The 23351-nt window shown below is 46.8% G+C and overlaps 1 protein-coding gene across 19 annotated transcripts in view; it reads right to left on the minus strand.

Moving 5' to 3' along the window:
- Positions 1–21524, minus strand: part of PTK2 (protein tyrosine kinase 2) — a 189657-nt gene extending 168133 nt beyond the window's left edge. For 18 of the 19 annotated variants that reach the window (XM_018058626.1, XM_018058616.1, XM_018058625.1 and 15 more), the window contains exon 1: positions 21332–21460. The gene's annotated coding sequence lies outside the window, so the exon portion shown is untranslated. Of the gene's footprint in view, positions 1–21331 lie in introns of all 19 variants that reach the window. The other variant, XM_018058634.1, reaches the window with a different exon arrangement.

Here is a 23351-nt window from a genome sequence, read left to right on the forward strand (position 1 = left end):
AAGCGGCCTGGCCCTGCCCAAGACCCTGATCATCCTTCTCAAGTGATTCACCTCTGGACGCAGTGCCCGACCAAGACAAAGAAGTCAGTCAAGGAAGATGAAGACAAGGGGTACCCCAAACACGAAACCCAACCCTGGAGAGAAGCCCAAGGGCAAGAGCAAAGAACGACCGGGCAACGCTGCAGGGAAGGCATGAGAACAGCCAGCTGAGAACACGGGAGAACAGAGACCTCCAGGAAGCCGAGCCCAGAAAGAGGACGTGAAGGTTCCGTGTGCCTGACCCTGTGGAAGGTTTACTAAAAGGCTAGCACAGAGAATGTGAAATTAAGCAGCATGTATAAAGAGAACTAAGAACCCGGGGACTGAGTGCTCCAAGGGAGGCGACAACCCCTCGCACTCCCTGTGGTCTGCCCACAGCATGCACCCCGGTCCCGTCATCAGTGACCCGCTTCCCTCTGCCTCACTCACCTGGAAACCCTGCCAAAAGACATCTCTCAGCAGTCACCTTCCAGAACCCACCACAACGCTTGCTACCACAGTGCACATGAGAACCAAGGGTGTTTCTCGTTTATTCACATACTGAGAGTCTACTCAACATACCTGGCATTCTTCCAGGGAACTAGAAGTCAAGACATAGAAATAGAAGACTCCTATCCTTCAAGAGTTTAGACTATTTTTACTCCTGAGAAAACAATTATTTATCCTATATCCTCATCTTTCCCCAATGATTAAAAGTTCACCAGTGGCTCACAGAATTTCAGTACTCCAGCTACCACTAACAGAATGGGACCCCAAGACACAATGGAGCTGTTCTGACACGGCGAGCACCGTGTAATACGAAGTGTCGACCTGAAGTCGGGAACGTGCTTCCTGTATGTTAGGGCCTGAGGCCCTTCTGGATCAAGCCCAGTCTAACTCTCCAGAGTCTAACATCTTTCACCGGTGTCTCTGAAGAAGCCTACATTCGGGAGAAGTTAAACTACGTCAGTTTACAGAGCACGCACGCCCTCCCTCACACCTCTGTCCCACTGGCAGTCCCTCTGCTGGGGCCTTCCTGCCCGGACTGATTGGGAGTGCGTCTGGAGGGGGCCACACCCCAATCCTGCGCTCCCCCAGTCCTGTCACTCACCAGAGGGGCCTCTGGAGTCACTGACACGTGCCGTGCACAGCACCAGGCACTGGAGCACACATCAGTGAAGAGAGACACGGCTCTGCCCCCAAGCACCCTTGGGGTGTAGCTTCTGGTTTAACACGTGTGTGTGTATGCACGCACGTGCGCGCGCACATCCACACGCATGTGTGTTAGTCACTCAGTCAGTGTCTGATTTCTCTGCAACCCCATGGACTGTAGCCCGCCAGGCTCCTCTGTCCATGGAATCGTCCAGGCAAGGATACTGGAGTGGGTTGCCATTCCCTTCTTCAGGGGATCTTCCTGACCCAGGCATTGAGCCCGGGCCTCCTGCACTACAGGCAGACCCTTTACCATCTGGGCCACGAGGGTTCACCCACTAGGGTGGATGTCAAATCCGACCCCACCTGTCGGCCCCTCCCTCCACTCAAACACAAGATTCTAGGAGCAAGACAGCCTCCTTCAACTCTGCAGCCTCAGGACCTACACACTATTAAATAAAGCCAGAGTGAAGTTCTGACTCCAGTTGGTTGCAAGAGGTAAAAAAAAACTATGTGCTCTTTAGAAGCTCTCTGCTTTTTTTTTTTTTTTTTGGGGGGGGGGGGCTTCTCTTCTATTAAAGGAGCACAAACCTGAAAACACCATTCATTAAAATGCCAGTCTCTTGCAACTGTCTTTCTCCTGCTTGCTGTGAAAGGCAAAACATCCCAGTTACTCCCCAGGTCTGGGTTTTGTTCCCCACTGATACCCCAATAATATACACTGTATCAAACACCTAGAGCACTTAATCAATAAACATATACTTGATGCCTGAGTGACAATGCATGAATAAATGAATGGATGCACTGACTTCTGAGTGCTTTACAACTGCTCTTTGCTTCATTGTAAGGAGAATTCAAGTAGGTAACAACATTCCATTTTATCAACAGGAGGGCTGCTCACTTGCCATGTTAGCAGTGGGCGAGTCAGTGCCTGCTGTGTGCCAGCACTCCTATTTATCCCATGAGCTAATCTATCTTTATTAAGAATATGAAGTTCTGCGTCTTAGCGAACACACAAAACTGATAAAATATAAGCATAAAAATTGAACTAGTTCAAAAAGAGTACAAAATCAAACATTTCCCAAGCTGTATAATTAAAATGCATAAGTAAAATCTTTTGCTCCAGACAGATGAAGAGAAACTAAACTTGCCTCATTATATAATAAAATATACTACCAGGTCCCTGAAGATGGCTGTAAGGTGGATAAGCTCCACCTTTCTGGCATGAACAGTTGTGTTTTAAGATGGGTATAAATAGACACCCGGGCTACTCTGAACCCCTTTCCCTTTCTAACAATGTGAACTAAAATTTTCCACCAGTCACACACTCTAAACCTATGTTTCTTTCACTAACAGGTAAAATATTTCCTTCTACCATCTTGCTCATCTTGTTCTCATTTCAATGCACAATCCAACCTGGCCAGCTTTCTGACACCCATCTCTCACTAAGTCTCAGAATCAACCCTGATCATCATACAGTTTCAGCCTTTCTCCTGAGCATTTTGCAAGTACCAGCTAGCTCCTCACAGTCCTAACTGGTTACTATCAGTGTTTCCATTTCACACTTAAGAAAGCTACGTCTTACTGAAATTAAATTGTCCAGGTCACACAGCAAGAAAGGGAGGAATCAGGGATTCAAGTGTTAGCTAGCTTGAAAGTGTTAGTCACTCAGTTGTGTCCAACTTTTTGCGACCCCATGGACTGTAGCCCACCAGGTTCCTCCGTCCATGGGATTCTCCAGGCAAGAATACAGGAGTGGGTTGCCATTCCCTTCTCCAGGGGATCTTCCCAACCCAGGGATCAAACATGGGTCTCCTACACTTCAGGCAGATTCTTTACCATTTGAGCTACAAGGGGAGCTCAAAACTAGCTTACCAGCACTCTTAAAATCATGGTGCTATTCTGCTTTCCCAAAGTAACCAGATAATTTACTGTTAAAACAATGAACAAGATCTGGGCTTTCCAAAGCAATCACAACAGAAAAATTCTTCCTAAAGCTCAGTAACATTCAACACTTCACAACTGACAAACAATAGTTGGCTCGAATTGAGCATATAGGCTGAACCCCTGGAGAAGAATTGGTCTTTTTGATGCTAACTGTTAAATAAGGCCCAAACTCACCATTTCTTAGCCCACAACACTGCAATAATGTAAGTTAACTGTGAAGGTCTCCAATGTCCAAAATACACAACCTCTTCATGTACATCGCCCTTCCTCTAAGCTCAGTCTACCAACAGTTTCATACTTAGGCAAGCTGGAACCTGTATTCTTAAAAAAAAAAAAAAGGTCAGAAGCAACTTTCTAAAAATCAAAAATATATAAACAATGTGAATATATTATGAAAATCATCTGGGCAAACAAAAGCTTCTTTACGCTTCAAACTAGCTTTCTAGCCAAAAATACTCTAATACTGCACGGTGGCGCTGCTCACAGGTGGGCATGCCGTGTCTCGGGCATCTGCGAAAGGGCTGAACACAGGGTTTGCCATCCATCTGTACTAAGCACTGACTAAGTGAACACAGTAACAGGAAAAAAAGAGGGGAAGTTACTAAGTTCTGAAAAACCAGCACTCACACCATCACCAACAGACTGCCCCACTTTCTTCTCGGGGCTCAGATGGCTCCTGCTCACTCTAACCAGTCCATTCTAGAGCCCCCAAGGCTCTGTCCTTTCTCCTGCTGGCCAAGCTTACCTCCCAGGCGAGCTGAACGGAAGCACTGCCTCCTGCTGACAGCTCTACCATGTGTTTCTCGCTCAGGGCGCGGCCTGGCTGTCGTCCTGGACCGACTGCTGCCACCCTGCATCCAGCACCACAGAGAAGCCAGAAATGCTTCCTGCCCCAATTCAGGGCTGGAGGAAACTCTTGCAAGACTGATGAGATGAAGGAGAAAAGTACTCCCCAGAGGCAGCTGTGGGCAGGAGCATAGCTGCAGGTTGACATGGCAGCCAAGACCTCGGGTAGGTTCCAAGGACAATTTCAGCTGCCCCAGAGAGAGACCTCAGGAACCATCTGCTTCAATGCACTGAGATTAGCGGCAGCAGCACCAACTGTCCATATCACCGCTGAGCCCAGAGGGACCTGAGGATGCACTCAGTGTGAGGGCTGCTTCCCCAACCTTCGACCCTGCCAGCCCTTCCAACACAACGATGGATTCCTATGTTGAAAAAACCTCTAGAGTGGCTTCTGCGTTCCTGACCAAACCCTGACAGATATACTGGATCTGGGACCAGCTGCAAGCCTGCTCAAACAAGCGAAAGGTTGCCCAAGGGAACTGCACCCAATGCCCAACAGAGCTCAGACCTGATCTTCCCTCACGAACCTCCTGTGCAGAGTGCTCCACGTTTATGAACCCCCCCCCATACAACGGCCAAGGCCACAAACAGTGGACGCCACCCCTGACGCTTCTCCCATGCTGCTCACCCAATCTTGTTGGCTTTCCCTGCAGAACATGCCCAGAAACTGCCCTGGCGCCATGGCCACCAGCACCATGCCGACCTGAGATGCCGGCATCGCTCACCCGAGTGGGAACAGCCGCGGAACAGAGGACCCCTGCACCTGCCCCAGCCACCCCAGCACCTGTTCTCAACACAGCAGGTGACTCGGATCTGTCTGACATACCACGCCTCTGCTCACAATCCTAAATGGTCCCTCAGTTTACATCAATGTTTGCATGGCCAAAGAAATGCACTGAGAAAAAACCTGCTCAGGACTATCAGTAAGAACAGATGCTCAGAGTTGAGGGTGCAGGAAACAGCATCAACAGTCAGTCACAGAACAAGGCAAACGACTCTGGGGGCTTTCCCTGGCTGTTTGTCAACAGATGTTATTCAAGGAGTCGATGGTCCTGAGGAACTGGCTCTCAAGAACAATGTATGTGGACTACAGGGGAGAATATTTTCAAAGAACTGGACAAAACACTAAATTTAGTATTACCTGAAGCAGAATACAAATGCTGAGTGAAAATACATGGGAAGCAGGAAAAGGATTGGCTACACAAATTTACAAAGATCGTGAAAACGTTAAGATGTTTAAAGCATTTAAACATGGTTATTTAAACTACAGTTATTCACTGGGTTCTTCATCAGTAGGTATTCTGTGCAAAGTTTTCTAATCTCCTGCATGTTGCTGAACCAGCAGCATCAACAGCAAAGTTCACTGTAATATTCTGACTTGTCCTTCCACACAGCACTTTAGCAGTCTGGGGTAGGTTTTGTTGTGACTTGTTGACCTCAGAAGCATGACTGAAACTGCTCTGAAAGAGACCCTCCGTCGACTACTACTATTACTGAACACTGTAGTCAATGATATTAGCTTTAACCAAAGACTGGCTAAGGGCTTCCCAGGTGGCGCTAGTGGTAAAGAACTCACCTGCTAATGCAGGAAACAGAACAGACAGGTTATGTCTGCATCAGGAAGATTCCCCCGGAGGAGGGCATGGCAACCCACTCCAGTATTCTTGCCTGGAGAATCCCATGAACAGAGAAGCCTGGTGGGCTACAGGCCATGGGGTCACAGAGTTGGACACGACTGAAGCTATTTAGCACACACAAAAGACTTGATAACATTTCTTAATGAACCCAACTTAAAATTCCTAGGCTGCTTATATGAGGCCCTTCTACTGCAGTAAAGTCATTTCAATGACAGCCAACATCTGAATCACCAGGAACACCACGCTTCTTTACACACTCCCCAAGCTACCAAAAGTTATGAGAAGTGAGATTTCCATTCCCACACAAATTCACAGCAGATATATTTTCTGAATTTAAGCTACAGTTCCAGCAGCATTTTTTGAACCTTGATGCAAGTATAATGAAAATTTACATATTTCAAAATCCATTTAACTATGCAGTTGAGCCGCCCTCCAACCATCAACCGGAAGTGATTAATATGCGATACGATGACACGCTAAAAGGCAAATATCAAGAAGAACCTAAGAGAATTCTATGAATGCCTTCCAAGCAATGAATATGCTCAACTGAAATGATATACTCCTGCACAGACATCAGGATCTGAGAGTACCGATCGGCATAAAGACATTTGCAAAGATGAAATACCTCCTTGTTAGATCAGCATTAGGAGACGAACATGTGTGACTGACTCTGATGACAGGCAGCATTAGCTTTAAAACTCCAATTAAGAAAAGTGTTATTCCCCCCCGCTTCTTCCCTCGAAAGAGAATCCCATTCTCTCATCAGGGGACCAATATGAAAAATCATGCTCAGTTATAATTTGGATTCTGTCCAAGAAAAAAATTCTGTCTTCTCTCGTTATAGAAGTATTTACATAATATCCTTGATTTTGTCTATTAGTCTGAAAAACCTGAACTATTTCTCATGTGCCCATTCGCATAAAAGCTTGACAATCCTGGTTTTAGTCAACCAACACCCCCCACCACCCCGTCTTCTGCAAACAGGTACAGTTAGGACATATCTCACCCACCCTCAACCTTCTCAGTTGATTTTCTTTTTGATTTAAGTCTACCATTTTACATTTATCCCTAATAAATTTTAATCTTACCTTATTGATTTTAGCACTTCATTACAACCTGTCAAAATATTTTAAAATTCTGATTCTAAAAATGAGCTACCTCCCAGCATGACTCCTGATCTTCAAGTTCCGAAGGAAAACATTAGGACAGGTGTCAACTGTGACACACTTCTGGAGACATCTTCACTTAGGGGTAGAATTCTGATTTTTTAGTTTTGTAGTAAATTATACCACATGTGGTCGCAATATATATCGTATCCCTAAAAGCAGTAATTTCTTGAACTCCCTAATCATGACAGAAATAATTAACTTGTCTAGCGATAATTAGGCTCCACGCAGTAAAGGGTGAACTTCGCCAGAGGAAAGGCCAGGGCCACGTACAGCTCCCAGGAAGTCACCTCTGCGCCCTGGCACCTCCTGCCTGATGAGGCTGCCTCGCTTTAGCTGGGCCTGAGGTTACACATTCCTAGGTAGAAACTACCCTCAATTCTGGTAATGGCAAATCCTACTTAAAAGGGACACGTGCCCACCTCTCACAGGCATGTGACTATGAAGAGAAGCCTAACTGTAAACTTCAGCTCTGCCTACCTTACAATAGCGTGCCGAAAACATTCCATGCCTGTCAGAGTCCCACACACCTGGTCGACCTCCTATGTACCAAATTCATGTCTTGCTGTTTGTCCTCTGGAGGAGAGGAGAGGTGGGGGAAACATTCTAATAGCCAGTTGTTGCTGCTAAGTCACTTCAGTCGTATCTGACTCTGTGCAATCCCATAGACAGCCCACCAGGCTCCCCCATCCCTGGGATTCTCCAGGCAAGAACACTGGAGTGGGTTGCCATTTCCTTCTCCAATGCATGAAAGTGAAAATGAAGTCGCTCAGTCGTGTCCGACTCTTAGCGACCCCATGGACTGCAGCCTACCAGGCTCCTCCGTCCATGGGATTTTCCAGGCAAGAGTACTGGAGTAGGGTTGAGATGGCTCTAAATGGAAATGGGACTGTATGCATTTGGGGTTACCTAGCAGTTTGGGATGTATTACATGGAAATTAAAGCCCATGATTCGGATGATCAGCCTAAACCTGTGCAGAGTGCCAGATGTATACAATCTATTAAGGAGTGGCTCCCCTGGGTGCTGGGCTCCTTCTTAGTAATCCCACAAGAGCCCTGAAGTTCTCTCCACAGGGAAAAACACACAATTCTGCTTACAACTTAATTTCTGGGGCTCATGGACCCAGCAAAGAATGTTTCCTCCTCAAAGCAACCGCAGCTACTCGTATTTCAGAGCAAACAGAGCTTCATGAGCGGATCACCTCAGGAGAGTTACCTGGGACCCCTCTTGCCGCCCGGCCACAACATGAGCCTGGTCAGGACCCAGAGATTAACTCAGAAAGCAGCTTCAAATCACCCCCTTCTCTCCAGCTACTCAGCTGCACCCTTGATCGAGGCTTTCCTCATTTATTTGGACCACATGATTATATGATTAAAGGAGCGCAGACTGTGAAACTGAACCCTGTGCTCCACCGGTTCCCCTCTGAGCAAGCCAACCGGGCAGCCATTTCCTGAGTGACAGGCGCCTGCTTCCTGCCTCCCCTCCAGAGCACATCTCCGTAGGACCACAGCGCTCATCCCATACCAGCCTCCTCCAGCCCCACACATCTGCTCTGGATCAGAAGCAAGTGCAAACATCCTGCCTTCCACACCAAGCTCACCGCCCTCCTCCCCAACCCGTGCTGAGCTCCAGATCTGACAGGAACAGCCCACTCCACCCCTGCGGCCCTCACACCTCCACGCCTCTGCACAGGGCGCTCCTGCTTCCCACTGAACTCCTACAGATCCTTTCAGACACTCAGAACCTGCAGAGGCCACTGTATCTGGTCCACAGCCAGGTTTTGTAAGGTCCCTGCACTAAGAATGTATTTTTTTACCTTTGTAAGAGGAAAATTCAAGAAATATGTGGCAGGCCATCTGTGGCCTGCAAAGCCTGAGGCGTCCACTGCCTGGCCTTGAACAGAGAAGTCCGCCGACACCGGAGCCTCACCCGCACTGGGGCCGCATCCTCGGCCCTCAGAGCACCGGCCGTGCCCGTCGCTGACCTGAGCCTGCCCCACGCCACCCGCCTGCATCACCAGGGCTCAGTGCTGCACGAGGCACAGGCAGGGGTTCACAAATGCTAAACAAACGAATGAGTTCACCTGACCAGTTCAAGAAGAAGCCAGGGAAACATGTGAGTGGGAAAGGCTACGCCTGTAGTAATCCAGCACTATGTAAGTCTGAAAAAGACTCTGATCCTGGCACTTGACATTTGCCTACACTTTACAAAGTAGCCCCACACATACCCTCAAAGGCAGAGATTATAAACACTAGACTTTATAGATAAGGGCTATCTGAAACTAAGACTCTGAGAAACTAAACAACTTGCCAAAATTCACAAGACAAAAGGAAGAGGGGTAACATTTGAACCCCCAGGCCTTCTGCTTCCCAGATGAGAGACTCCTGTTAAAAGAGCTGTCTCTCTACACAAACCATGATGCCTAAACCTCTCAACTAGCAATACCTGAGACATCAGGGGAGAAATAAAATTTAACTTCTGACCTATTATTTAATTTTGATACTTTTCAATTCAATGCTACTTTTTGTAAACAAAAATGAAATGAATACCCAAAGTAAGCACTTGGCTAAAAGACCCTGCTATAACCACAAACTAAAATTTTCTTCCTTTTCTTATTTTCAGTCAGTCTTGAGGAGGTAAAATTAAACAGCTTAATTAACAAATGCCTGAAAGGAAGCAGCTGCAGGCACAGCATGAACCCCCGCCGGTCGGCTAAGCTGAAACAAACTGGCAGTCGAGGCAGTCACCTGTCCTCAAGCTTCAGAGTCCAAGAGCTGCTAACATGCATTAACACCTCGACTTCAGGCTGGAAATAAAACAAGTGTTTCCAGAGGCAGAAGTGAGATGTACCTAGGTGTCCAGAACTTTGAGAGATAGGGTCAAGATACAGCCAAACTGAACTAGGATTTTGGGCTTCCCAGGTGGTGCGTGTGGGAGGCAGGAGACACAGGCTCGATCCCTGGGCGAGGAAGACCCCCCCTGGAGGAGGGCAGGGCAACCACACAAGTGTTCTTGCCTGGAGAATCCCAGGGACAGAGGGGCCTGGCGGGCTACAGTCCACGGGGTCACCAAGAGTCAGATATGACTGAAGCAACTGAGGGCACACATGGATCTATTAGAGATGACATTAATTTCAGAGACATGATTCCATACAGAACACATTTTCTTACTAGAGTCCCATTTTAGAAATAAGTCGCAAGGTACATCAAAGAATATTCATTCATTTGGAATTTATCAAACACTAAAATAAATTATGAGTTATCAAAGGAATCTTTATGGAAGTCAGAAAACACAGGGACTTCCCTGGTGGTCCAGCAGCTAGGACTTGGCACTTTCACTGCCAAGCCCCTAGGCTGCAACCTTGGTGGAGGAGCTAACATTCCACAAGCACTGTGGCATGGCCAAAAAAAAAAAAGAAAAAACACCTAAATATCAAACATATTTACTGAATGGAACAATACATGCTTTATGAATAAATAATAAAAATATCTCATAACAAACTGTAAGCCTTCAGTAAAGAAAGATTCCTTAAATAAGACAAAAAAACTAATCATAAAGAAAAAGACTGGGACTTCCCTGGCGGTCCAGTGGCGGAGACTCTGAGCTCCCAGTGCAGGGGGCCTAGGTTCAATCCCTCGTCAGGGAGCTAGATCCCACATGCTACAACTAAGACCCAGAGCAGCCAAATAAATAAATAAAATTTAAAAAAAAAAAGAAAAGAAAAAGACTGATAGAGTCAACGATGTTAAAATTAAGAACTTTAGTTCTAAGACATCTCAAAAGTAAAAAGATAAAACATAAACTGGAAAAATATTCACAGCTTACAATGACAAAGGATAGTAATCCACACATACAAAACAGCTACTAGTCAATAAGAAAAACGTAAGAAGAAAATCAGGCCAATGTCTTCTCTTCATAAGAAAGACATATAACCAATATATTAAAAGATTATTAACCTAATTAGTACTAAAAGAAATTCAATGTAAAGCCACAAACAGATACTATTACATAACTACCAAAATGCCAAAACTGAAGAAAACAGAATCAACTACAGCGCACTGGCAAGAATGCAGAGCAGCCAGGAGTCACTTCCCTGCATCAGTGGGATGCGAGTTGGCAGGGTACCCTGAGAGCAATCTGGCAGGAAGCAGGCAAGCTGAAGGCTGGCCAGCCAGAACCGGCATCACACCCCACGTGGGCAGGCGAGACATCCACGCACGTGGGCAGCAGAGGCTAGATGGAAACAATCCAAATGCCCATCAACTGGAGACCACATTACACAACAGAGAAAGTGAACCAACACTGACCACGTACAGCCCTCCAACAGGTCTTAACCACAGCGCTGAGCGGAAAGAAGGCCAGTCGCAGAAAAACAAATGTAGTGTGATTCCCTAGTAGAGAATTCAACACAAACAAAACTGACACAAAGAAATGATAAATGCATTATTCATTCAGTGACCCCTGTTTCAAATGCTGGGGATACAGTAGTGAACATTTTGCTGTCAGATTTTCTGTCACAGTCAAGTGACAAAAAAATAAAGGTGAGTAAAATAAAAATGATATCAGGGCTTGAAGAAGGAGGTAGCTCAGGGGGCTGAAGGAAGATGGCTACACAGGCTTCACAAAGTAAGAGGGGGGCCGTGGTAGGGAACAGGTGGGCTCAGGGCGGGAGGGGGTTCTCCATTGTTGCAGCTGGCCCAGGCTAGCTTTCTTCTCTAAACCAGGGTGGCCGCATTGTTTGTTTTTGTACGGCCCATGAGTTAAGAATGGTTTTTAACTGCGTATGATTAAATTATTAAAATAATAACAAAAAATAAGAAAAATTAAACAAACAAACAAAAAAACAATAAAATAATAACGGGCTTCCATAGTAGCTCAGTGGTAAAGAATCCACCTGCCAATGCAGGAGACGGGGGTTCAATCCCTGATTCAGGAAGATCCCCCATACTTCAGAGCAGCTAAGCCCAGGAGTGACAACCACCGAACCTGCACCCTAGAGCCCAGGAGTCACACCACTGAGCCTGCTCTCTAGAGCCCGGGAGTCACACCACTAAGCCTGCTCTCTAGAGCCTGGGAGTCACACCACTGAGCCTGTTCTCCAGAGCCCGGGAGTCACACCACTGAGCCTGTTCTCCAGAGCCCGGGAGTCACACCACTGAGCCTGCTCTCTTGAGCCCATGCTCTACAACAGAAAAACCTGCACAGCAACAAAAACCCAGCACGGCAAAAAGTAAACTTAAATTTTAAAGAAAGAGCAATAACATTTTGTTGCATGTGAAATTACATGAAATTCAAATTTCAGGGTCCAGAAATAAAACTGTATTGGAACACAGACTACTCATCCCTTTGCCCAGAGTTCACGACTGCTTTCGCACCACAACAGCAGGGCCAAGTCCTGGGCACAGACAGAAGCCCTAGGTGCCCTCAGAGCCTACATGTTCCCTGCCTCGGCCTCTTCTGCCGGAGCTGGCCAGCACCTCTGTGGCCTCACGTACCTTTCTCTGGGAGGTCAGAGCACTCTTGGTCTACAACTTACTCACATCTCACACATGTTCTTCTGTATCTCTTCAATGTTTAACGAATCATCTCCTGAAAAGGACTAACATACTAAGCGCACTTCTCTGATGAGTTTTGTTCTATTAAAGCTTCATGCTGCTTCTCCATCCTAATGACTGTTTAAAAAAATAAAAAAAAGACATATTGCTATCAGGAACATTAAACAAACACTGCAAAGCAAGCGACGTTTATTTTGACTCAAGTACAAGAAAAACAGAAAGAAAGAGAGAAAGGGAGGGAGGAAGGGAAAAAAGAAGGAAGGGCCTTTCCACTCCAGGTTCTGAGGCTGTGGAGAGATCCACGGCCTTGCTTAACACCCAGCTGGTTAGGACTATTAGATGCCTCTGAGCATCACCAACTTTAAAAAGATGTACAGTGACACTTGATCCCTTCCTGTCCCAAAAGAAATGTGTCATAAATTGTTATGTCACATTTCAGCAAGAGCCATGATATCTGGCCAACATAAGCACATATGTTCAAAGCAAGTTCCTTCATGGCTTTTAAATGTAAACCAGTACCACTGATCGAGTTAACAATCTTAATGAAGACCATCATTAACGGTGGCAATGAACATGGAGAGTTCATTACAACATTGTTTTTGCATATGTCTGAAAACTTCCACAAAGTTTTCAAAATAAAATTGAAAACTCATATTTTAACTTGATCACTGGGAATTAAGTATAATTCCCAGTAATAAACTGAACCACAATAAACTTAAGAATGTCTCAGGACTTTCCCAACAGTCCAGTAGTTAGGACTCTGCGATTTCAATGCCAAAGGCCAGGGTTCAAGCCCTGGTCGGGGAGCTAAGATTCCACAAGTCGTGTGGTGCAGCCAAAAAATAAAAAAGAACTTCTCTTCATTCAAAAGACAAAAAGAAAAAAAAAAAAGAAAAAAAATCCACCGTGTCAGTGAAACTGCACGACAAAGTGGGAAGAGAAAGTGGAAAAATATATAACCAACAAAGCACCTGTGTCCTGAACATATAAAAAGAGTCTATGAATAAATTTTTAAAAACTAACATAAAAATACAGGCACTTCACAAAACAGTGAATCCAAATGGCCGGTAAATGTTTAGAAAGATGTGTAACCTCATTATAACCAGGAAAAGGCTGTTTAAAACCACAAGGCGATAATACTGTGGAAGCCATCAGGAGAGGCAGGCAGGGGAGCCTGCAGGAGCCCACGCTGTCATCAGAGGGGAGGCTGCTCAGGGGCCCAGGAGAGCCATCCACGGACACCCACTGAGAAGCTGCTCTCGGCCAGGCATGCCAAGGGCAGTCAGCCCTCCACAACCTCAGGTCCTCCATGTGAGGCTGAAAACACTGGGAAAAACCCCAGGAAGTTCCAAACAGGGCAACTTGAACTTGCTGCACTGGCAGCGATCTACACAGCGTTCCACTGTGCCAGCTACTGTAAGTCATCTAGAGACGTTTATAAAGTACACAGGGCAGTGTGCACAGTTGTATGTAAGGGACTTGAGCACCCAAGGAACCTGGTATCCGAGGAAGGTCCTGGTCCCAACCCCTCGGACACCAGAGTCACATTAATGGGAGACTACTAACGAGAACTTTAATTTCACTTGGCCAATTTTAAGGAGACAGAGATTGTTCCAAAGAGCTCTATCCACCAGCTCATTTCTATTATTTTTGCCTTCATGGAGCTGCACAGCTGACTGAAAGATCGGGGAGGCGGGCAGAACTCACATGCAAACAACCTCCTCAGTGATCTGAGATTACATTTAATTCCATCTGCCTTTGACAAGTGCTTCTCTACCTCTGTAACAAATTTCACAGTTATAGACCCCCTTCCCACAAAGCCCCCACAAGAGCTACTTGGTTTAGTCTGGGTGATTGACTCCTCCCAGGACCCCAGCAGGAGGTTCCTTTCTTCCATCATTACACAATTACTGACCGACCACGTAGCACGAGAAAAGACAACACAGAATCCTTGTTCCCAAGCTGACAATATGCTATTTACCAACGCGTGCATCTAACTCTGCACAAGGCCCATGGTCGATCCCCCTGTGGTACGCTAACTTTTACTCAGTCTGCCTCTCAAGAAAAAAGAGAGGCAAAACCAAATTTATGAAATTCAGGTACAAATGTAATGCTAGGCATAGAATCAATTCACACAATACCGCTTCATCAGTCACCCCAAGACTTGGCAATCACCCTGACTCTAGCAAAAGCTAGCCGATTCTTCAGCACCAAAACAAAACCACCAGGGAACGTGTGCCTTCACACTCACATGCACACACTCCCCTGCTATTTGCCAAAAGGCACAAGTCCGGGAGCCATACAAGCTGCTACTGCAACATGAGATTGTTCATTTAAAATCCACACCAGGATTCAAAAGAACTGAGTGGGCTCAGCAGAAAACCTTCAAAATCTCTACACAAAAGGAACTGTGAGGTCTTCTCAAGACTCCAAAAACATATTTAAGAGTACTGTTCGGAAAATAACCTTCTTAGCAAATCTAAAGAGGTCAAAGAGACCACACTCATACATACCTCTGCCATCTCTGACTTATGTTTGCCTGCTACAACTTGTGTTTCTCTTGAGCCCTCTAAGGCAATGGCTCACAAACAGCATGCACCAAAAGCATAGCAAGCTGGGACTGACAGCCAGCCCCGCCCCCAGAGCCGGAGTCAGTGGGTCAGAAATCAGGCTGGAGCCTCTGCACTTCTGACCTGGGACAACCCTGAGAACCACTGCCAACACCCTGGAGCTCCCCGGACTCTGCAGGTGTGTTTCCCCACACAGCACAGCAGGACTAAGGGGGAGCTCGATGAAGCAGAACAAACTACTCTCTGCTACCCAAATGTTGACACCCCAAATGACCGAAAGGTAAGGGACCTGTCATGGCAAGGAAAAGCTGGCACACCGTATAACTGGCATGCAGCAACAGGAAATGGTTTTTAAAAATGGTTTCAGGGCATAATGTGAAACTCTTGTATGGCAGCCAATGAAGCCAGCTGATTAGTAAAAGACACACTGGAGCTTCTGGACCAGTAATCAAGGAGCTTTTATAAAGCCCACTCATTTTGTGTCACCTTGATTAGTCTTCTGTGTCTGCAGAACTTAGGATGCCTCCTAATGAACACAAGATCAATGAATACGGGATCAGTTTCTAGAAAAGAACACTTCAAAATCATAAAGGGGAAGAGCAGTATGTTTTCCCTGGTTCAAATATGATAATAGCAGTAATCTAAAATAAAGCAGACAGAAGTGAAAACAAAGATAATCCAATTCTTCCCTAGTATCAAGTTTTACATGGTTTTAAAGAGAGGTCCTTCACCAAGGCAAGCAAAGGCACAGATGACCTGCTGATGTAATAGCTGTCCTCCAACCCGGGTGGCTCAGTGGTGAAGAATACGGCTGCAATGTGGAAGACCCAGGTTTGATCCCTAGGATGGGAAGATCCCCTGGAGAACCAAATGGCAACCCACTCCAGCATTCTTGACTGGAGAATTCCATGGACAGAGAAGCCTGGCAAGGTACAGTCCATGGAGTCGCAAAGAGTCGGACACAACTGAGTGACTAACACAAACATACAACCATTAACAAGTTTCAGTTCTACTCGATAAATATTGTGCTAGGCACTGGTGACCCAAGTGTGAAAAACCAAGTTTCTGCCTTCATGGTGCTTAGATTCTCATGAGAAGACACACAAGCCACTAAACACATAATGTGTAAAACTGTAAGCTCTTCCTTCAGGCCAGCAAAAACAATTACATGGTGCTTTGGTCACCAGCAGACACAAGCACCACGGTTCACAGCAGAATCCAAGCTACAGGACTTTCAGTATAGACAATGGAGGCAGAAGGGAGATCGCAGGCACAGAGAGCCCACAGACAGGAAAGCTTAGGTTCTTCTAACCCTTGGTTTTGGTTCACAGGCCGCAAATAAAGGAGCAGAGTATGTGCCGACTCTTAAAAGAATGGAAAATTCTAAGTTGGTGAGAATGAGCACATTAATTTCAGAAACATTTATAGAGCAGCAATGTGTCAGAGATTATAAATACTAGGATTACCCACAAGGGGCTCATACCTGTGTGAGAAATGTGCAATTTGTTTTTCCCTTACATACCCCTTGCTTCCCACAAAACTGTCTTCAAACAACACCCACCCTCCCAAAAACGTCACCAATGAAAAAACTGTAAACGTGAAGGTTACTAACACACATCCTTTGACAAATAAGAAGGATCAGTCACTGCATCATGCATTATACATTTTATCTACCTGATTCTAAACAGATGTCAAATAATGAAACAATCTTGGTATACTCATCACAATGGTTATCTACACTATGTTGACCAGATGAGAACTTCATAATCCAAAGTGTCAGGTTCAAGTGAAAACATAATTACCTAGACTTTCCCAGATGTGGTCATTACACTAGCACTCTACTCCCACCGCAGGAGACCAGGTTAGGGTTGTACTGGCTGCCGCCCTTCCCACCCGGGAGGCTGCACACAGGCTGTCAGGAGCTCACACTGCACAGTCCCCCAGGTCTGGCCAAGCTGGGTCCACCCTGTGGGCTGAAGACCCAAGGTGAGCGACTGTAACTCTAGGCTTCCAGTGTTTCATCTGCAAAAGGAGGATGCAGACCGAAGTACCGCTCCAGTTTTCTCAAGGAATAAAGCAGAGAGAGCACTACAGCACTCGGCTCTACCCTGGCACAGGGCGTCTAACACGTGCAGCTTACAGGGCAGAGCTTCTCCAGTACTTAACTCATCTGTAAAAAGGCAGTGACACCCACCACCAACACGTGGCACCCACACAGGTGCCCAGCGATGTTCTTCCCCTCTCACTGGATAACAGTCAAATATATAACTTAAGTCATTCTTCTTCATCTGAAAAATGAGTTTACAATAAATGGCAAGGTATATAAGTAAGATGTAGGTAGGGCCACTTCAGTTAAATGCAGAGTTTGTAAGCAAAAACCTTCACGTTCTTCATGTCCTTGTGGTGATGCCACTAGCGTTTCCCTCTGAGGTTTCCAACTGCTGAAGAGTGGCGATGGTGCCACTTGGGGAAATATTTCCTACTTCTGTCTATAAATCATTTCCTTAGTGTTTACACAAATCACACTATAATTAACAGCTTTAGAAAATATTACTTTTTTTTTTTGGCCACACCATGTAGCTTGCAGTATCTTAGTTCCTTGACCAGGGACTGAACCCAGGTATTCTGCAGTGAAAGCATGGAGTCCTAACCACTAGACCACTAGGCAACTCCCTAAAAATTCTATTTAAACTGAAATTTTAACTATATTTGTGCATCTGAATTTAATTTCCATCATTGAGCCTAGTCAAAAAAAAATGCAATTGTTATAGATATGAACAGAGGGGGTTCCTCTTTTGATTTCCAATCAGAAACACACTTGTGCAATTATAAATGGTAAGATTTGGCAGAATTCCTAGAAATTAATACCAGAAACTGGTAGACATGAATTTCATTTCTCTTGCACTGAGTTGTCTTTTGGTAGTCGTGAAAAGAAGGGGGAAAAAAAATCTGCCAAAATGTCAGCAGAGAGAAAAAGCAATAAAGGGCTCAAATAATCCACTAGTAAACACTGAAAAGAAGAGGGAAAAAACCCCTAACTCCTGAATGTGGCTGGGTGAGCAAAAAAAACACAGGTGGCCTGAGGGGAGCCACACCTGCTCTCCCTTCTCTCCCTCCCAGGGTCCTTCTGAGGATGGGTGAGCAACTAAGCATTTGAAGCCTTCTGTGCATTCATAAACTTCTTGGAGCTTAGTACTATCAACTCAAATAAGGCCATTTCCTTTGCCCAAACTTTCTTAAGCAAACATTTTAAATAATCTATACAGACGGCATTGAAAATTCTCAAAGATTCCTACAGTAATTTCTTGATAATTATTTAAGGGATTTTATAAGGGGAAAACTAATGAAAATATGTTTTTAAACTACAGTATTAAGGCAAAGTAAAGTACTTCAGAAACTAAATTTTTCTGATTTACTAGCCAAAAAAAAAAAAACCAAACCTCATTTCACAAATATGATAAAAATAACAGAACTTTTTACCAATGGCATTTTTTGCAGATCTAGAACAATAACAACAACAAAAATTCTAAAAATCTGTATGGAAATACAAAAGACCTCAAATAGTCAAACCAATCTTGAGAACGAAAAACAGAGTTGGAGGAATCAGGCTTCCTGACTTCAGACTACACTATAAAGCAACAGTAATAAAAAATAATAGAACTTTTCATGCCACTGAAATCTAAAACCAGATTTATTCTAGATGAAAATATATCTAAACTGAAAATGTTTTATTTCAAAAGTTAAAGATTTATATATTGTATCTTTTGTTATCCTTAAAACAATATTATCCACAATATTTTGTTTAAAACAATCTTTTGTTATCCTTACAACAATATTTAATTATTTTTTTGAAAATTAAGACACCTCAAAGTACATGAAAAAAGGTTTCCATAAAACCTTTAGAGAGATGAGCTAAGATCCCACCTTGCTAACTCAAAATAACATGCAAAGATAGTAACTTTCAAAGTTTTCTTTTATTATCCATACCACTTTATTACATCACAGACTATATATGTATTCACAAAATACAACAGAGTAATTTCTTCTGAGGGAACTCACCAGTATTTCTCTTAAAGGGGTAGGCTTTAACAATACAATTTTGTTATTTAGACAATTTTGCCAACCTTCTAGTAAGAAAAGTTATCTAGCTGAAGAACCTAGTTTTGAGAATTGGAACACTAATGTCTATACTTTCCAACAAAGGACACAGCGTTACAGAAACGAGTTTAGTTAAAAACTAAACTAAACTGGGCTTCCCTGATAGCTCAGTTGGTAAAGAATCCACTTGCAATGCAGAAGACCCTGGTTCGATTCCTGGATCAATAAGATCTGCTGGAGAAAGGATAGGCTACCCACTCCAGTACTCTTGGGCTTCCCTTGTGGCTCAGCTGGTAAAGAATCCGCCCACAATGCAGAAGACCGGGGTTCAATCCCTGGGTAGGGAAGATCCCCTAGAGAAGGAAAAGGTTACCACTCCAGTGTTCTGGCGTAGGGAATTCCATGGGCTGTATAGCCCATGGGGGTCGCAAAGAGTCGGGCAGGACTGAGCAACTTTCAGTACTCACTAAAAACATTTGCATGATCCTTACTGCTACTCCTAACTCCCACCTTTCCCAGACACTTTATGACCATTACACTAGTGGAACATCACTCCTGAGCTAACACTTAACTACGCACTTTCGGGGACCCACAGCCTCAGATGGGCTCCTGTAAGAGTGCCAGCATTCTTTGCCTGGCTTCATGAACACTAGGTTTTGGATTCAGGGTCTTTACTTAGCCAAGCACTTGCTCCTCAGTGCCTCACCTCTGAATGATGCACAAGTCCTTCTGTTCAGTCCTTTCCTGAAGTCTTATGTGCGGGCGCGTTTAAAATGGAACATGTGTTTTAAACAGTACTTTCCGGTGCTCATCATTAAACTGGATTATTTGATAATGACCTGAGAAATTCTCCAGAGAAGAATCCATAATATTTATCTTTAGTACATGAGTGTTCAGAAGATGCTAATGGTAAACTCATCTAGCTTTTCCCCTCCAAAGATGGCCAAAAATATGAAACCATATACTCATAAAGATACTGACTCAGTATCTTTATGAATTGAAAGTTGAAACACAAACTTCCTCTCAAAGTTTCATGTGTTTAAATACTACAGGGTTTTAAACATTAACTGAACAGCACAATTGGACCAAAATACTATCCAGACTACAGCTCAACAAAATAAGCTGAATGCTAACTTACTGTGAACCTTAAATCACGTCATCCACATACTTTCCTCCCGCTTTTCAGAGGTTGTCAAAAGACAGGACGACTAACCTGAGGGCTTGGCTGCGTCATTTCAAAGAAGAGACTTATTTTCATTACCCGTTTGACAAAAAGTTTTAAGGGTGAGGCTCTGGTATTTCATCTCGAACAGTGATGGCCTGTTTTTCCAACCACGAAGAAGTTCACATCCTAAGTAAGAATCCCAATGATGGTCGTGCAGATTCAGATAAGTGCAGATTCTCAAACTCTGACACAGCCTTCAACTTGACCGTATTTCAAGCGGTTCCCATATTACCACAATATTACTATTATGTTAGTCTCACTGCCAAAAACCCAGCTGCAGGCTAACTGAACAAGAATAAGACACTGTTGAAATGGCTCAAAAAACAACAACAGGAAAAAACCTTTACCCTTAGTGCATTAAGCTACAAAATGCTGCAGTCAAATAAAAACAAGTATTAACAGCAGCGTACACGTACACACACACACACGCATCTACCCTCCTCTGAGGAAGAAAGAGGTGCCAGGGAAGGACCCGGAGAGAGAGACAGAGCCAGCTCGCAGCGGAGTTGGGGGCTGGGGCGGGGAGAGGAGGAAACTTGGGAAGCGCAGCGAGTCCGGCCAGGTCTACGGCGGCCGCCGGAAAAGCTCCGGGCGGCAGAAAACTTGAGCGCGGGTCGCGGGGCCGCGGGCGGCCGGCCGCCCCGCACGCGGGCTCGAGGCGCGCCCGGCCCGGCCCCGGCCGAGTCCTCTCCCGGCCCTTTTGTTGTGGAGGCCCTCGGCCCGCTCCGGCAGAGGCCGGTGGCCTCCCCGAGCCCGCGGCCTCCAAATACTCGGACTCTCGAGCCTCCGGACCCCCGGCCTCCTTGCGCCGCCCCCCCAGAGACCCTGCTTCCCGGAGCCCCCGGCCTCCCCCACCAGCCCCCGGCCTGGAGACCCTCAGACTCTCCGGGCCCCGCACCCCTCGGCCCGCCGGGGCGCCCCAGCTTCCTTCACGCCCCTGCCTCCCGGGGCCTCGGCCGGCGCGGGAGGGGCCTGTCCCCGCCGCACCCGCCGCCGGGACAGGGCGGTCCGGCCCCGCTCGGCCCCTCAGCCCTCAGGCCGCCGCCCTGCCAACCAGCAGCTCCGCGAGTCGGCCCCGCGCCCCGGCCCCGGCCCCGGCCCGGGCCCCTCACTCACTCCGACCGCGGCGGTGCTGGCAGGCGAAAGCGAACGACGACCGGGCGGCGCCGCGGCTGATGGGCCGCGCTCCCTCCCACGCCTCACGCCGCGGGCGCACAGCGGTCCCGGCCGGCGGCGGCGGCGACGGCGGCGGCGGCGGCGGGCTCGCGCCCTCGGGGCCGTGCTGCGTCGGCGCGGGCCGCGCGTGCGCGGCGTCCGGCTGAGGCGCGCCCCCGCCCCACCCCCGCCGCTGCGCGCGCTCGGCCGCGTCCCGGGAGTACTGCGCATGCGCGCCTCGGCCCGCGCATGCCCAGCGCGCGGCCGGGCTCGGCCCACCGCGCTCACGCTGAGGGGACGCTGGAGCCGGGCTGCGGGCGGGCGCGGGCGTGGCTGCGGCCCCGAACGGCGGCCTCGGGGGAAGCCCTGGCTGGGGGCGGGAGCGGCACCCGGCCAAGCGGACGCCCCGAGGCAGCCGCTCTGGGCCGGCGGTGTTGAGCGGACTACGGGGTAGCCCTCTCACCCCTTCCCTGCCCGGAGCCCCAGACGCGGCCCTTCTGGAGGCACCGCTCCCCCGGTCGGCAGCCCCACAGCCGGTCCCCAGGGGCCGAGGCACGAGTGTGGAGCCCTGCTGTGTGCCCGCGCCGGCCCGGGTCCCCTCCAGGCTTCACGCCCACCCTACTGGGTTCGGTGTCCAGGACCCTTTGCAGAGAGGGAGCGGGTTCGGGGCGTCAGAGCTAGTGCTGGGCGGACCCAGGTTTGATCTTGGAAGGTGGACCTCTGCCTGAGCACCCGCGGGGCGCTGACCTGGGCCCGGAACCCCCAAGGCGCGGTCCCCGAGGGGCTGAGGCTTGAGACTCACGAGGGGATGGCAGGGAGGCAGCTGCGACGAGAGCAGGTTTTGCCTGGAGTACGGTGGGGGAGTGGGCTGCGGGGCGGGGTGCTGGGTAAAAATGCAGATGGCTAGGAGCCTCGCAGTCTTGCTCAGGTGCCTGGATCTTCTGTACTTTAGGCAGCAGGGATCCTTTAGAAGATTTTAAGCGGAAGTGATATCTGATTTGTGTTCTTAAAAAAAAAAATCACGGGCAACCTTGCGGTAGGAAGCGAAACCAGAAGCAGAGCAACTTTCATTTTTCATAGTGTCACTTTGATCCCTGCCACAAGGCAAGAGGCGGGATAGGCACACAGTTCTCCTTTTGAAAGGTGAACTCCCTGAAGCTCAGAGAGGTGACCCTCTGTTCCCTTCTGAGAAGCTGTAATCCGGTTATAACTAAATCAGGGAGAATAAAATGCTTTCGCTTAGCAAGAGTTCTGCAATTTTTAAACGTTTCCTTTTATCGTTCTTTCGTGACTATGTAAGGTTGTTTTTTAAAAACTACATTTAAGATCTTAAGAAATGGTGGCTCTCCATGTTAGCCCCAGGGCCTTTGCACTGGCTGTTTGCTCTACCTGGAAATCTTCCCCTCTGCTTGGATCTTCTTACTCCCTCACTTCCTTCAGGCTCAGATGTCATCTCATTAGATATCAACCGTCACTCTATGTAATAGGAATCACCCACCACCCTCCACCCTTTCACACACAGGCTCCACCCCTCATCTGCTCTGTTGTTGTCCAAAGCACCTATTGTCCATCACAGCCCTACACTGTGTGCTTGTTTATTTCTGCATTGTCTCCTGCCTCCACTAGAATATTAGATTCTCTAGAGCGGATTTGTTTTGTTCACTTCTGGCACCCTGGCACATAATAAAATATTTGTTGAGTGGTGAATGAAGCTTTGCGTGGTGTGAAGTAAGAAATTATTTTCAGAAGTATAAGGATGGAATGAGAATAGAAGAAGAGGACTGAAGGACAAAAAGGAGTTATCTTAATGATATCTTTGGGGGATTGTGCTTAGTGTGTAGACTAAAAATGGGCACCAAATTTTTTATACTTCTCCCTGAAAGAAGTGGAATCTACTTTTTCAGGTGGTACTAGTGGTAAAGAACCTGCCTACCAATGCAGGAGACATAAGAGACACGGGTTCAATCCCCGGGTCAGGAAG

This window comes from Capra hircus, chromosome 14 (genome assembly GCF_001704415.2).
Source record: "Capra hircus breed San Clemente chromosome 14, ASM170441v1, whole genome shotgun sequence".
NCBI lineage: Eukaryota > Metazoa > Chordata > Mammalia > Artiodactyla > Bovidae > Capra > Capra hircus.